Consider the following 15,669-nt stretch of genomic DNA (forward strand, 5'->3'; position numbering starts at 1 on the left):
CAGGCACTTGAACACGACTGCATAGAGCAATACAGGTGGTGAACCTGCAATGGGATTTGCAACTTCTGCCATTAATGGAGACAAATATACCCTCATAATAATGTTAGAAATGATCAACTAAATATAGTGTACAATTTTTGTTGCTTTCTAGACGTTTCTTCAGAATGCCAAGTCTGACATTTCAGACGATCTAGTGTCATGGAAGATAGCTTGGGTTTGTAATACTGCCTTTGGCAAAAAAAAAACTAAGAGAGCTATATATCCATGAAGGATATAATTGTCAAAACAATGCAATACCAAAAATTAAATAACTATGAAGAAAATAGGCCATGCATGCTTTGCAGAGCCCTACAGTTATTAATCCATGTTTTAAAAACTCATTCTTTTAATAGGTTACAAACTGTGACTTGGATCTATTACATAAGAATCTATTTTATGCAAGTACGTTACTGCATGTCAGTCTTCATTGTCAGTCATGCACATAATACAAGAGTTATAATGGGTTCATGCCTTAGGCTTAGACTACACTGGGAACTTAACATTCTCAATCATGGCATTTACAAAAGAGAGTTGGAGGCAAAAGGGGAGTGAAGTGGAGTGTTAGCAAGTGATTCTGGCACTGCATGAGAGTTATGGATATTGTATGGAATTTTGTGAAGAGGGGAAAGAAATATGATTCCCAGTGTACATTAAGGCGATGAACAGATATCTACAGTCAAGGAAATGGCTTACAAAGGATAAACATTTTTGTGTCCTGATAGTGTGCACTCTGCAAACCAGGCAGTTAGGTGGTGGCAGAGGCTATAAATTTCCAATCCATCACTGAGCTGGCAAATTGAGTCATTTGACTTGAAAGTAATATATTTGTTTATGAGAGGGAGAATGATAAGCAAGTGAGAAGAGGGCTTTAGGTCAATTGATCTAACCATTTTGGACAGAATCTAAGAATACATTTTTGAGATAAAAGGAGTAGTGTTTAGAAATCGATTGTGTTCCTTGTGATAGCTTCTGAAGTTGAGGAAGATTGTGTACCAAATGCATTTTCATTTGATACCTTTGATTCTTCCAGACTGATGCTTTAGATTGTATGGAAGCACGAGGTTATTGATGAAGATAACCAAATACAAATCTGGTTTCAGTGATTCAAAATATAATTTCCTACCTTATTTTCTTTCATTGCATTTTCATTCAACTTGATAGATTGTTGTATAGTAGGCAAATATACAGAACATAGAACAGTACAGCAATGGATAGGCTATTTGTGTTAATCCAGATGTCAATTTATACCAAAAGTCATCCTCCTGAATATCAGGTGTATACCTCCATTTCACATATCTATCCAACTCAAACTCAAACTCCACTAAATGCTGTTTCCACTACAACCCCAGTTAACCTATGCCAGACACCTGCACTCTCAGCATTAAAAAAAATTGCCTCTCACATCGCCTTTAAACTTAAAAGCCTGTCGTCTAATAGTCGCCATTTCCAGCCTGGGGAAAAGATTCTAACTGTCTACCCCCTATATGCCTCTCTAAAATTTTGAATCTATTTGAAGGACTCATCTTAGCCTCCAACAGTTTAGGGAGAATAACTTAAGCTTGGTTAAACTTTTCTCATAGCTCATACTTTCTAATCCAGGCACCATCCTGATAAACCTTCTCTGCATCCTGTCCACAAACTCCACATCCTTCCTATAATGGGGTAGCCAGTACAACATGCAATACTCCAAGTACAGTCTGACTGAAGTTTTATATAGTTGCAGCATGACTTCTTACTCTGATACTCAACACCACTACTAATAAAGACAATCATGCCAGATGCCACCTTTACCACCTTATCTACTTGCATAGCCAATTTTAGGGAAATATTGACCTGGACTCCAAGATCCCTCTGTTCTTCAGTGCTACAATGGGTCTAACATCAACTGTATATTTTCTCCTCCCAGTTGACCTCTCAATGTGCAACACTTCTCACTTGCCCATATTAAACTGTATCTGCCAATATCTATAAATGATTTATACCCTACATGAGAAAGTCTGTAGATGCTGGAAATCCAAAGCAAGACACACAAAATGCTGGAGGAACATAGCAGCCTCTATGGAAAAGTAAACAGTTGATGTTTCGGGCTGAGACCCTTCTTCAGGACTGAGAAGGAAAGGGGAAAATGCCAGAATAAAAAAGGTGGGGTGGGGGGGAGGAGGGAAAAGAGGCCAGCTGGAAGGTGATAGGTGTGAAGAGTCAGAGGGCAGCTGAAGTCACAGAGGGGGAGAGGGAGAGAGGGTTTCAATGAACTCTTGTCGAAGGGAAGACTTAAACTTCTTCAGAGTAGGCATCCTGAGAAGTCTCTGTTGATGAGGCCTTCAGTGTGTCTCCCCCGACTACTGCAGTGATATACTACATTGTCATTAGTGCAGCCCCTCTACCTCTTTTAACCCTGGAATATTGAACTGCCAGCCCTGCCCCTCACAAAACGAGTTCTCTGTAATGGCAACAACATTGAAATTCCATGTATTGATCCAGGTTCTAAATTCATCCTTACTCATAGCATCCTGGTGTTGAAATAAGCACATTTCAGCCCATCAGTCCCACCATGTTTACCAGCCTGACCCTTGCTGTCCTTCTTTTCAATCTTACTTGTCATACTATCTAAATGTCATACCTCAACCCTACCACTGTCGCTATGCTGTGGTGGTTTCCATCTTACTGCCACTCTAGTTTAAAACTTCCTGAGTAGCAGTAGTAAACCTCTGAGAGGATATTGCTTCCCTTCCAGTTCAGATGTAAACCATCTTGCTTGTACAGGCCCTGGAAAAGAGCCCAATGATCCAATAAACCTGAAGCCCTCCCTCCTGTACCAGCTCCTTGGCCATTTATTGAATTGCCTTCTGTGTGTCTATCTCTCACCTCAGTAGCAATTGGCATGTGTAGCAATCCTGAGATTACAACACTTAATGTCCTGCTTTTTAAATGTTCTACCTCGCTTCCTGAAATCCCTTTGCAGGACCTCATCCCTGATCCTGCCCCTGCTATTGGTACCCATATGAACATTGATATATTAAGGAACAAAAGAAGGAAAGACCTGCATTTATATACCATCTTGCACAATATCAGGGCATTTCAAAAATACCTTAGGTACAGTAATGTACTTTTGAAGTACGGTGGTTGCTTTGCTATAGCATGAAAATGATAGATTTTTAACTGGAATAATTTTTTGGAAGCAAATCCAGAGTTGATAATATTTCTCTAGCTGTCAATTGGCAAGACAGATACATTTCACAATCTCACACTATATTTCTGTAAGGTTCAGAACTACTGGTTCATGCCTTGGAACACAGGTTTGAGTGAGGGATTCACAGCTAAATGAAATACTGCCCAAAACAAATATACACGTATTTTCAACGGATTTGTTTCAGTTGATACAAAGCAGATGCAGAGACTGTGAAACAGCTGAAATGGTGAAGTATCCAGGTAGCACTGACTCAAGATCTATATCAATAATTTTTTATATAAAAAGCTACAATTAAAATAATAAACAATTTAGAACCCTAAATTAATTGGCTTATTTTCCCTGTATTCACTGTAAAATGAGTCAGATGACTCCCAGCAATAGTATGCTTCAGAAAGCTGACAACCATGTTATCTCACACAGAAGGGTGAGAACTTGTTCCCAAACAATTTTCAGATTGCTGTATCACCCTGCTAACCTTCCATAATATGTTTTCACATTATTTTACTCAGGTGCCCTACACCAAAGTCATAGATTATTTGTGAAATGGTACAAGCATTTTTTTGATAAACTGGGGTATGTGCAATTGTGTTAAGTTAAGTTCTGCTTCTAATCAGATTCTGGTCTCAGAGACCTGGGTTCATTTTTTTTTCCACTGGCTGCAGCCATCTTGTTAACAGTAATTGCATCTCCAAAGAAAACAGTGTAGGCTTTGAAAAGGTTGGGAATGCGAATTAATCGTAAGATGGAACAGAAACACAGCCTGAAACTAAGATCTGGCATTCTGCAGTCCAGCATCTCCTATGGGATGGAATATTTTGAATCTGTAGCTCAAATCTAACCAATTAATAAATTCAAACTGCTATCTAGCAAAGAATAAAATTAACTAAGATCCTTATTAATCTGCAGCTAATTAACCTAGAATGGCAACTTTGTGATCTCATCTGACAGCAAATTTAGCCGCTAGCATTTCCGACTTACAGAAACATAGGGTTACAGATAGTTGGAACTCTTACATAACCCAGGAATGTCTACACTTCAAAAGAACATTTCTCCTGCTTGGAGGAGGATGATTGGGGGGCATTTTTCTGCGGTCCATCACCAGACAGCCACAAAGGAGTTTCAACCTGTCTAGAAAATAGGAACAGGAGGAGGCCCTTTGACCCTTTGGGTCAGTTCCACTATTCAACACAAACCATTTCCAAAGCACTTATGTTATCCTCTTCTTTGTTTGCCTTTTTCTTCTTTCCAGTTTGTGCATCTTGATCTTGGGAAGATGCATGCAGTTCACTGGAGTATTCTCTTACTAATCCTTCTATTGCTCCCTTGTGGCATCATTCAGTAACTTTCTTAATTCATTTTCAGTTCATTCTGTTGCAGGGGGTAAGGCGTGCAATTGCAGAATGGTTCTCCAATCAAGTTGTAGTTGCCACTACCACCCAAGGCCCCACAATGCTGGACCTCCTGTTTCCAGCATATACAAGCCCAATGTGGCTTGTTGATTGTTGTAGTTCACTGTTACAAATGTCATTCACGCAGGAGTGACCTCTCCCCCGTATAAGTTCTTACTTAGTTGGATATCTGCAGGCTTCTGTGAAATGCCACTCAAGCTCATTTTGTGGAACTGTTGAAACAGCTGAGCCAGTGTCCAATTCCATTTTAATTAACTTATCGTTTACTTCTGGTGTAAGCGATATTGCCTGTCTGTTGTTAGTTTTCACATTGCAAATCTCAAGGTTACCCAGTCCTTCATCACTCTCATCACAATCAGATTCTTTATCAACAGCATGCAAATTAGTACTTTTTGAAACTGCAACTTAAAGTAAACAACAGGTAGAACAATCACTTAAGGTAGCAAATTATATACTGTCAAATGTCAAATATCAAAGGTTATGCTTTTCTGGTTAGTGGGGTTCATGAATATGAAGAGAATGGAGAGATTTTGATGATACACAGGAACAGGACATTTAGAATAAATTGGCACCAAGATTGTCACACTGTACGCCTAATAGCATGTCTAGCGCTGCACTGTTCTGTTTTCTATGTTGGCTTTCATTGTAAGAGCTTTAGTAAAGGAGTACACATGTGGCATTAAATTATGCTTGGCCTTTGTGACACCATACCTGGAATATTGTATTTAGATTTGGTTTTCTTTACATAAGGAAAGATAAACATGCATGAGGGGTCATGCAAAAAAGGTTCCCAAGACTAATTCCTAGGATGGTTAGACTGCCATTGTGAATTGTGGGGCCAACCAGGCTTGTATTCACTGGAGTTTAGAAGAAAGAGAGGAGACCTCATTGAAACATACAAATTTCTCACAGGGCTTGATGGCAGGATGCAGGGAGGATGTTTCCCTTGCATCCAGCCCCTCACGATGCAGAGTAGAGGATTGACATGAGGAGGAATATTTTCTCTTAGAGGGTGGTAAACACATGGAGCTCTACCACAGAGGGCACAAAACTATTTAAAGAGATAGATTTTGAGATATAAAGGGCATCAAAAGATTGGGAATACTGTAGTAAAGTAAACTACCTTGACCATGATTGTACTTAATAGTGGAGCAAACTCAACAGGGCAAAACGGTCTACTCTTGCTCCTACTTTCTTTGTTTCCTGTGTCTATATTATGATCACCCACGAGTCTATCATGTCTCCATAATAAAATCTACTCAGATTTTCACAGAAATGACTAAAATCCTCGCAACAATCTGAGGTGCACATTATTACCAAATCCAAGTTTTTCTGACAATTAGTCAATGAAGATACAATACTTGCATAACACCAGATTGGCCTGATTAAGATTTGAATTAGGACATCATAATGTAAGGGAAAAGGAGATATTCTGACATATTTTGACAGTGTTTTCCATCTGCTGGATCTGCTTGCTATTAGTTTAAACCAGGTGCCAACTTAATTTACCCCATTCTGCACTCTCTAGCCCCAGGCAAAATTTTCATTTATTGTGAAATGAGGTGGTACTGAAATTCTGCATCTCTAAAGTCTGAAAAAAAGTAATTACACAAGCTTGTACCATCATCCAAACAACTTGACCTTCTGACATACAATTTAATCATGCAGTCAGACTGACAAAAGATTAATAATAAGTGACATTATTAAATTTGAAAGGCTTTTAGTTTGTAACATCCATAAATTGTTCACTAAGTGATTATGTCAGAGTTCTCAGTCTTGAATGTCAATGCTGTGGAGGATCCTGGTTACCATTTGCTACCATGACATCCAGCACAAATAACGACAATGGAATACATTTTTATAAAATCATACAGTAATATATTAACTGAAGATTAACAAACATGCTAGCTGGAACTTAGTGACTGTTAGCCTACTCTTTCATAATTATAATTACAGTAGTAAGCCCGAACTTCACCATGATTGATAGGCAACCAGATAACACAGGTGCCTGAATTTCCAGGTCTAAAAGGCCGCTACATTTAGGCAAAAAGAATTTCATCCCATTTTTAAGCAGACTTTGATTATCTGAACACTGGGGGCATCGGATTGTTTTATCATCAGTCTGACATCAGCACCGGCATATTAGAGGCCAACACTCCATCTTTTGCTCTAAATAGAGTTGCCTCTATTTCCTGAGGAGACTGAGGTCCTTTGTAATATGCAGGCTTCTCCTTCACATGCTCCACCAGTCTACTGTTGCCAGTACTATCTTCTATGTGGGGTGGTGTGCTGGGGCAACAAGCAGAACACCAGCAAGAACCCCCTATCATTGCTATTGAAAAGGACTGTTAACTACTTTTAGGTGAGTTGTTAGTTGATGTATGCTAGCTGTTGATGTGAATGTTTATTGGACTACCTGGAGTTCATTAAGGTTGTTAAAGTTTACAGTAAGTGGTGACAGACACTGAAGAATGTATTTATTACTAGCCTGATGAAACCCAATATTCCTAGACGTGGGTACTTGATTCAATTGTGTCTGGATATGGGTGCATTGATAGGGATTCCCTTTTGATGGGAGCAGAACTTTGAGAATAATCAGAGGCCATATTAGCAGTTCCAGTTAATAACAGGCAGAAGCAGGAGGATGGGTAATAGCTCTTAGCCTCGCCCTATCTGTGAGGTACTCAGTGATCAATTCCCCAATATGATCTTCAGTGAGGTCAAATAAATAAGGATGTCTGCTGTGACATCTGTCCATTGCCGCATGTCATGGTTTACCTCCCTTATGAGAGGTTTGGCTGGGCTGTAAGTAGAGCAAACTTCCAATGGTGCTTGGGACTCTTGGTTCTGACACACCTCGCCTTGACGAAGCATGCAGCAACAGTTAAGGTTAGTGCAGACCACATGCCGCAAATGCAATGGATGTTCACTTTCCAATGCCCAAGAGGATTACAACTAACCTCAGTTTTCTACTACAGCAGCATGACCTTTCCAAGGGGTCAGAGTTGTTTGTGACGAAGTTAAAATTCTAACAAATATTCCTTGCTACAATTTCCTGTTATAAACAAGAACCAGCCTTAAATTCTCAATGTAATTTGCAAGCAGTAATCTGTTTGAAATTAGAAGGACACTTGTGCTTGCTGCAAAGTGAAGTAAGTGGCCATGAAGCTTCTTGTTTGCATTAGCCAAACACAAGACTATGTTAATTGGCCTATATTAAACCAGGCAACTACAGCTAAGTTATTTGCACCATTGTCTTCAGAATCTTTTAGGCCATCGATGTAAATTACTTTGTCCCAGCAAGGGTATCTGGTAAACATCACAAGCAGATGTGGTATCTGGAAAGCATCACATGGGAGATTGGATTGTGCCCAATCAGTAACTAGGGACACGAGGAGAAGTGGCAACTTGACACAGGTCTGAAATTGAAGATTAAGAAAGCAGTGCTTGGCAGTAGCTTTTGGAGTTTAGACTGTGACCAATCAGTGGAAGGGATTCATTAGAAAGTGCAAATAAAAACAAGGAAGGGGCAAGAGGAGCAGCCATTGTAGGAGCGGCTATTGTTTGACTGGGCCAGTGTTAGAGCGGCTTTGGCGAGGCAAGTAGCTGGTAAGTTTCTTCTTCATTCTTTATTTCTCCTTTGTTAGGGCATGGTCAGTGCAGTGAGAATGGCTCCAGCAGCAGTATTGTGGGAACATGTGGGAACATTGTGGGAATTCTGGAAGACTTGTGGCCTCCTGGATAACCACATCTGCACCTAGCTGCAACTCCTCAGAGAATGCGTTAAGGAACTGGAGCTGCAGCTTATCGTCCTTTGGCTCATATGGGAAACTGAGGAAGTGATAGATTGGAGCTACAGGGAGGTAGTTACCCCTTGGTTGCAGGAGGCGGGTGACTGTCAGGAGAAAAAAGGGAACTGGGCAGCCAATATAGAGTACCCCTATGTAGATTCCCCTCAATAATAAGTATATTGTTCTGGATACTGTTGGTGGGGAGGGACCTACTGGGGGGAGCCACAGCATCTATGCTGTCTGGCCTGCTTGAGTTCCTCCAGCATTTTATGTGTGTTGCTTGGCTTTTTAGCATCTGCAGATCTTGTCTTGTTTATGATTGAATTCACTCCTCAATTTGAGAGGGAGAAGCTAAAGTCAGATGTATCAGTAGTACGATGGAGTAAAGGGTATTACAGAGGCATGAGAGAGAAGAAAGTTGATTGAAAGGGGACACTAGCGGGGATGACGGCATAGCAGCATTAGAAGGAGCGTCTGGGAGCAATTTGGAAGATGCAGGATAGTTACATTCCAAAGCGGTAGTAGTATTCTTAAGATAGGATGAAGCAATTGTGGCCGATAAGGGAAGTCAAATCCAACATAAAAGTTGTACGTCAATGATATGAATAACAGAACTGATGGCTTTATGGGCAAGTTTGTGGATGATACAATGATAGCTGGAAGGGCATATAGTGTTGAGGAAACAGGACTCAGATTAGGAAAATGGGTAACAAGTGGCAGATGGAATAGAGTGTTGGGATGTGTATGTTCATGCACTTTGGTAGAACAAATAAAAGCACAGACTATTTTCTAAATGGAGAGAAAATTCAAAAATCTGAGTTACAAAGGGTTTGGGGAGTCCTCGTGCAGGAGTCCCAAAAAGTTAATTTGCAGGTTGAGTCAGTGTTGAGGAAGACAGATACAATGTTAACATTCATTTCGAGATGACTAGAATATAAAAGTATGTAACGTTGAGGCTTTATAAGGCACCGGCAAGGGCTCACTTGGAGTATTGAGAGCAGTTTGGGGCCTCTTACCTGAGAAAGGAAGTGCTGACAATGGAGAGGGTTCAAAGGAGGTTCATGAGAATGATTCTGGGCCTGAAAGGCTTATCATAAGAGGAGCTTTTGATGGCTCTAAGCCTGTACTCACTGGAATTCAGATGAATGAGGGGGGAGTTTCACTGAAACCTATTGAATGTGGAAAGGCCTCAAAAGAGAAAATGTAGAGAGGATGTTTCCTCTGGTGGGGGAGTCTTAGGCCAGAGGGCACAGCCTCAGAATAGAGGAACATCCATTTAGAATCAAGATGAGGAGGAATTTCTTTTGCCAGAGGGGGTTGAATCTGTGGAATTCGTTGCCACAGGCCACTGGAGACCAGGTCATTTGGTATTTTTAAGGCAGAGGTTGATGCAGTCTTGATGAGTCAGGACATGAAAAGTGACAGGGAGAAGGCAGGATGTTGGGGCTGAAAGGAAAATGGATCAGCCATGATGAAAGTGTGGAGCAGACTCATCGGGCCAAATTGCCTAATTCTACTTGTATATGGTGTGGTCTTTTATCATCGGGTAGCAGGACAGTTTAAATATTTGGGGCTTGTTTGTCATGACAAACAGAATGACAGATACAGGGAGTGACAGAAAGAACTCACATTCATTCCTCAGCCTTCAGTTTCTGTAATGGATGACTCATTCATTTGCAATTCTTTGGCATGTTCTTTTAGTTCTTAAGGATTTTACCTGTGTTCGGAAATACTGTATAGTTTGTAAATCTTTTGTAATTCAAAAATATTTTATAAATCTGAAATCTTCTGAGTATCAAATAGATGTTAAGAACCATTTGTCTAAATATAGACATGTATCGTTTGAAATAAACCGTAAACTACTTTGTAAGCTGGAAGAACCTCCTCGGTTTGGAAGGTGGGGTGTTGGTAGCTAAACCTCGCTGTAGAGACTAGACCGGGAAGGAAGCTAGTCTTTGAAAAGTAGATATAGCCCTATACTGAGGGTACTGGTAGATATTTACATCGGCTAAGGTTTAAGATCTTTTACGTTTAGGGATTTGCTGACAGAGAACCCATTGCCATCACACAGTCACATTCAGTAGGGAGCAGTACAAAGCTAGCATGCTGTCTACATCAGTAGCTACAGTCGTGGGTCAGTCATGTATTGTGATTCCTACAGTTGTTTCCAAGGGCCATGTCATTTCATACACAATTTCTCTGCAGTCCTTAGTCAAGTTTTGGATATACACTTTTCTAACTCTGAATAGATAATTGAAGTGCATTAGCTGTTCACATTGCTCAGTTTCAAGCTTCAATATTAATTATCTCTACAGCATTTGTGTTCATGTATGAACATCAATAGGGTGGATGAAAGTAATTTTGCTGGAGACAAGCTCATTGCAAGAATTTACAAAATAGGGTTGACTAATCACGTACATAATATTTCTCTTAACATAACGCACAATGTTCAAAAAAACACTCATGCCTGTCCATTAAACAAGTAGACTTTTATTGTCCAAACAACTGAACAGCTTTCTAGGCTGCTCGTAGGAAGTTTTTAAGGCACAATTACAGTGGCACATAGCCGGAGTAACCGACCTTAGTGAAGTTGCTATATCATTCAACAATCTGCTAGCCTCAAGACTGAACTGGCATGTAAATACTGTAATATTACAAGTATACTCTTGGTCCAAACTGTACAAATATTGCACTCCCTCAATTTTAAAGTTGCTTTGTTCAGAAATCAGGACGTTCAGGCCACCCCTGGGTTCTGAATGAGTTTTGTTTTAGTGAGCACAACATGGTCTCTCTAATCATCTGTTGGTATTGATCTGCTGTTTAAATTCAGTCCTATTTGTAACTGTAGAGACACTGTAAACACAAAGGGAGCAAACAATTCCCCACCCATTTGCTGGTAATGAGAAAGTGTTTACTTGGTATTTTGCAACCCTAGCCAACAAAACACCTTTTCCTCTTTACCGAATTAATGCATAGACTTATAAAAAGTCAGATTATTTTAATACTTGAGTAAAGGCGATAAAATGCTGCTGACAAAAATCAATTAAAAAAAAATCAAAAGATACGTAAAATAAAGAAGGAGGAAGAATGGCCTCAGTAAAGAAGCAAAGGAGGGAAAGGATCTGAGCTCAGAAAAAGATCAAGAACTAAAGTCAATCAGAGCAGAGCTAACAAACAGCAGAGGCAAAAAACACATACACAACGCTGGAAGAACTCAGCAGGTCAGGCAGCATCCGTGAGAAAAGAGTAGCCAACGTTTCGGGCCGAGACCCTTCATCAGGAAAAATGATGCCAGTTATCTGTAGGTTTCCAAGCAGTAGTGCTGATGAAGGACATAGGTTAACTCCAATACTGGAAGTTTGAGAATAATATATAAGTTATAGGGCATGGTAACGCTTTCTTTGGTCTACTCATCCATGCTGACCAAAATGCCCATCTTGGCTAGTTGCCTGTGTTTGACCTATATCTCTCTAAATCAAGGGATCCCAACTTTTTTTTTAAATTACATGGACCCCCATCATTAACTGAGGACCCCGTGGACCCCAGGTCAGGAACCCTGCTCTAAACCTTTCCTACTCATGTAGCTGTCCAATTGTCTTTTAAAAGTTATAATTGCACCTGCCTCAAACACTTCCTCTGGTAGCTTATTCCAAAGTTGCCTCTCAGGTTTCTATTAAATCATTCCCTTCTCACCTTAAACCCGTCTCATCTATTTTTTCATACCCCAGCCCTGGAACTGTATTTACCCTATCTAAACCATTCATAACCTATACACATCTGTATGTTTAGTCTTCTGTGCTCCATGCAATGAAGTACTAATCTGATCAACCCCTCCCTATGACCCAGTCCTTCAAGTCTGGGCAATATCCTCGTAAATCTTTTCTGCACTTCTTCCAGCTAATAGCACCTTTCCTATAGCAGGGTAGTCAGCACTGAAGGCAACACTCCAAATGCAGCCTCACCAACCTCTTGTGTAACTAAAGCATAACTACCCTTCCTACCTGTGACACCACTTTCTGGTTTCATGCTTGGTACTGCAAGTAGGAATGAATGTCATTTTGGAATTGAGAGGATGTAATGAATGGGGTACCTCAGGAATAATGCTGGCGCCCCAGCTGTTCACGATATACATCAACAATATGGATTACAGATCAAAAACAACATATCCATCCGATTTGGTTATGAAACATTAGCTGCCAGTGGTGGGAGACTAAAAGGAGTTCATGCTCATCAGGGTGATTTTGGTGTTCTTGTACATGAATTACTTGAAGTTAACATGAACTACAGAAAGTTATTAAGAACTGTTTGTGGACTATCAATCAGTAGCACTCTTGTCTACTATAGTGAAGTGCTTCGAGAGGTTGGTCATGACTAAAATTAACTCCTAGACCTGGATCTGCTGCAGTTCACCTGCCAACACAACAGCAGACACAACCTCACTGGCTCTCCACTCTGTTTTGAGGCACCTAGATACCACCAAAACATACGTCGGCATTCAATACCATTATCCCCCTCAATTTTAATCATTAAACTTCTAAACCTGAGTCTCTGTATATCCAGCTGCTGATGGGATTCTCAACTTCTTCATTGGGAAGCCACAGTCAGTATGGACAGGTAGTAACATCTCCTTCTCACCAAAAAGCAACACAGGCGTATCACAAGGAAGAGTCCTTAGCCCACTGTACTACTCTCTCTGCACTCATAACTGTGTGGCTAAGCACAGGTCAAGTGTCATTTGTAATTCACAGATGACATCACTGTCAGTAAAATATCTGACATCAACAAGGAGGCTTCCAGGAATGAGACAGATTGGCTGATTAAACTGTACCGCAACAACAACCACATACTCATTGTCAGCAAGACCAAGAAATTGATTGTGACTGTCCAGGAGAGGAAGTGAGGAGAACAGGCGCCAGTCCTCAAGGGGTCAGTGGAAAGGGTGAGCTGCTTTAATTTCCTGGCTGTCAAAATCTTTGAGGGCTGTCCTGGACCCAACTCACTGATGCAACCACAAAGAAGGCATGCCAGCAGATCTACTTCATTAGGAATTTAAGGAGATTTGGTACGTCACCACCAAGATTCTTCCAAGTTTCTATACATGTATGACAGAGAGCATTTTGAGTACTTGCACCTCAGCCTGGAACGGAGTCTTCGATTCACAGGATCACAAGAGGCTATCAAGGGTCGTGAGCTCAGGCAACTCCATCATGGGCACAATCCTCCTCATCGTTATCAACTGGCAGTGGTTTACGAAGGCAGTGTCCACCATTCAGTATATGCCTTCGTCTCATTACAGCCAGTAGGGAGGGCATAGAGGAGTCTGAAGAACTACACTGAAAAATTCAGGAGCAACGTCTTCCCTTTAGTAATCAGATTTCTGAATGGTCCATGAACCCATGAATAGCACCTCATTGTTCCTTTTGCCTTTGTAATATTTATTTAGTTATTTATTTTAAATTTATAATAATTTTGTTTGTGCTGTACTTCTACCACAAAATAACAAAATTTCATTTCCTATAAGACAGTGATAAGAAACCGGAGTCTGAATTAAAAGATGATTTTGAGCACAGGAGCAAAGTCATCTTACTACAATAACACAGGGGCTTGGTTTTAAAAACACCTGTAATATGATTTATATTTCTGGTTTTCCTCTGAACATACAAATAAGTAGAACATTTAGGATCAGAGTAGGTCACTCAGCCTTCATGCCTGCTCCAGTATTTAATAAGATCACGGCTCTTGCGGTGAAATTCAACTTTGTAATTCCTGGCTATTCTGTATAATCTTCCACCCTATCCACCTTGTCGACTCACAATCTATCTAGCCTTGCTTTTGAGAAACAGAGCTCAAAGACTCACAATTTCCTATGAGAAAAGCATTCACCTCATTTCCCTCAAACAGATTACCTTTATGTTTCAGTAAAATTTCATGTTATAGATTCTCGCACAAGTAGAATTATCTTCTCTGCATTAAGACTCCTTAAGACCTTACATATTTTTAAAAAAAGTGACATTCACTTTACTGTCTCATTTTCTAAATTTAAGATACATTGAAGTAGTATTTTTGAGCTCATCTGTAAAACATTATGCATCATGTCAAATCAAATGAAAAATTCTAAAATCTGTCAAAAATTTAGTAAAAATTGTGAGGCTGACAAAGTATTCATCAACTTTGTAATTACTACACTAACTTTCCTTGGTTGGTAGGGTAATACACTGTACTACCTTACCAACTCACCTAATTTGTTGACATAGAAAACTGGAGGATTCCCTGTTTTCAATAATTTCATAAGAAGACTGTAAATACCCCTTCTCCCTGTAAGGTCCAGCAGTTTGGTAGATTTTCAACAGACCAAACCAAAATGAAGACAAAAGAGCATTCAAGGCAAGTCAGGGAAATGATAATAGAGAAGCACAAATCTGGGGATGGGTACAAGACCATCTCAAAGGCACTGAACCTAACTCAATGCATTCCATCATGAAAAAGTGGAAAAAAAATATGAAACCACAGCCACACTACCTGGGCCAGGCTGCACTTATAAACTTAGTTGCTGGAGAAGAATGGCAATTCTTCTGTGACGCCAACAGCCACTCTGAGTGAGCTGCATAAGTCAGTGGCTGCGACTGGAGATAAGTCCATGGCTCCACAATCTCTAAGGCCTTGCAGTAAAAGGGTATTTATGGAAGGGTGGCAAGAAAGAAACTCTGGCTAAAAAAGGGGAAGCTGTAAAGACTTGGTAAAGTGTCACTTAGAAGATACTGTAAAAATATATTCAAGATAAAGATAAATGGATACTTGGACATTAAGGGAATCAAAGTGACACCACGGGATATGAGCTGTGGTTTTACAGAATGGTGGAATGGGCACAAGACACTGAATGTCATACTTCTGTTTTTTAAACTTTTATGATTATCCTTACACATCTATATTCACGTAAAGACAAATGAATATTGAGTTGCCTTTGCAATGATAGTTCATTCAAGGCACAAACCTTTCTGAACAAGTGTACAGAATCTCCAAAGTTACTGACTGCCAATTTGGCCACCAATACATTGCTGGGTTCTCACTTACAGAAATTTGTCTCCCTTCCACAGTAGTTTCTCATCCAAAAATACAGGGAAGAAATTTTCTCCCCATGAGTGGCTGTTTTATTTCCATTTATCTCACACTAACGTTTTTACTGTCCCTCTTCAGGCTATATGTCTTTAACAGCTTATTTCTTCCAACCAATTTTTCATAA

At 40.1% G+C, this 15,669-nt stretch overlaps 1 protein-coding gene across 5 annotated transcripts in view; it reads right to left on the reverse strand.

The window, feature by feature from the left end:
• slc6a9 (solute carrier family 6 member 9) overlaps positions 1 to 15,669 on the reverse strand; it is a 257,010-nt gene that overhangs the window by 120,563 nt on the left and 120,778 nt on the right. The gene's annotated exons all lie outside the window — the stretch shown is intronic.

Source organism: Hemitrygon akajei, chromosome 12, assembly GCF_048418815.1.
Source record: "Hemitrygon akajei chromosome 12, sHemAka1.3, whole genome shotgun sequence".
NCBI classification, from domain to species: Eukaryota; Metazoa; Chordata; class Chondrichthyes; order Myliobatiformes; family Dasyatidae; genus Hemitrygon; species Hemitrygon akajei.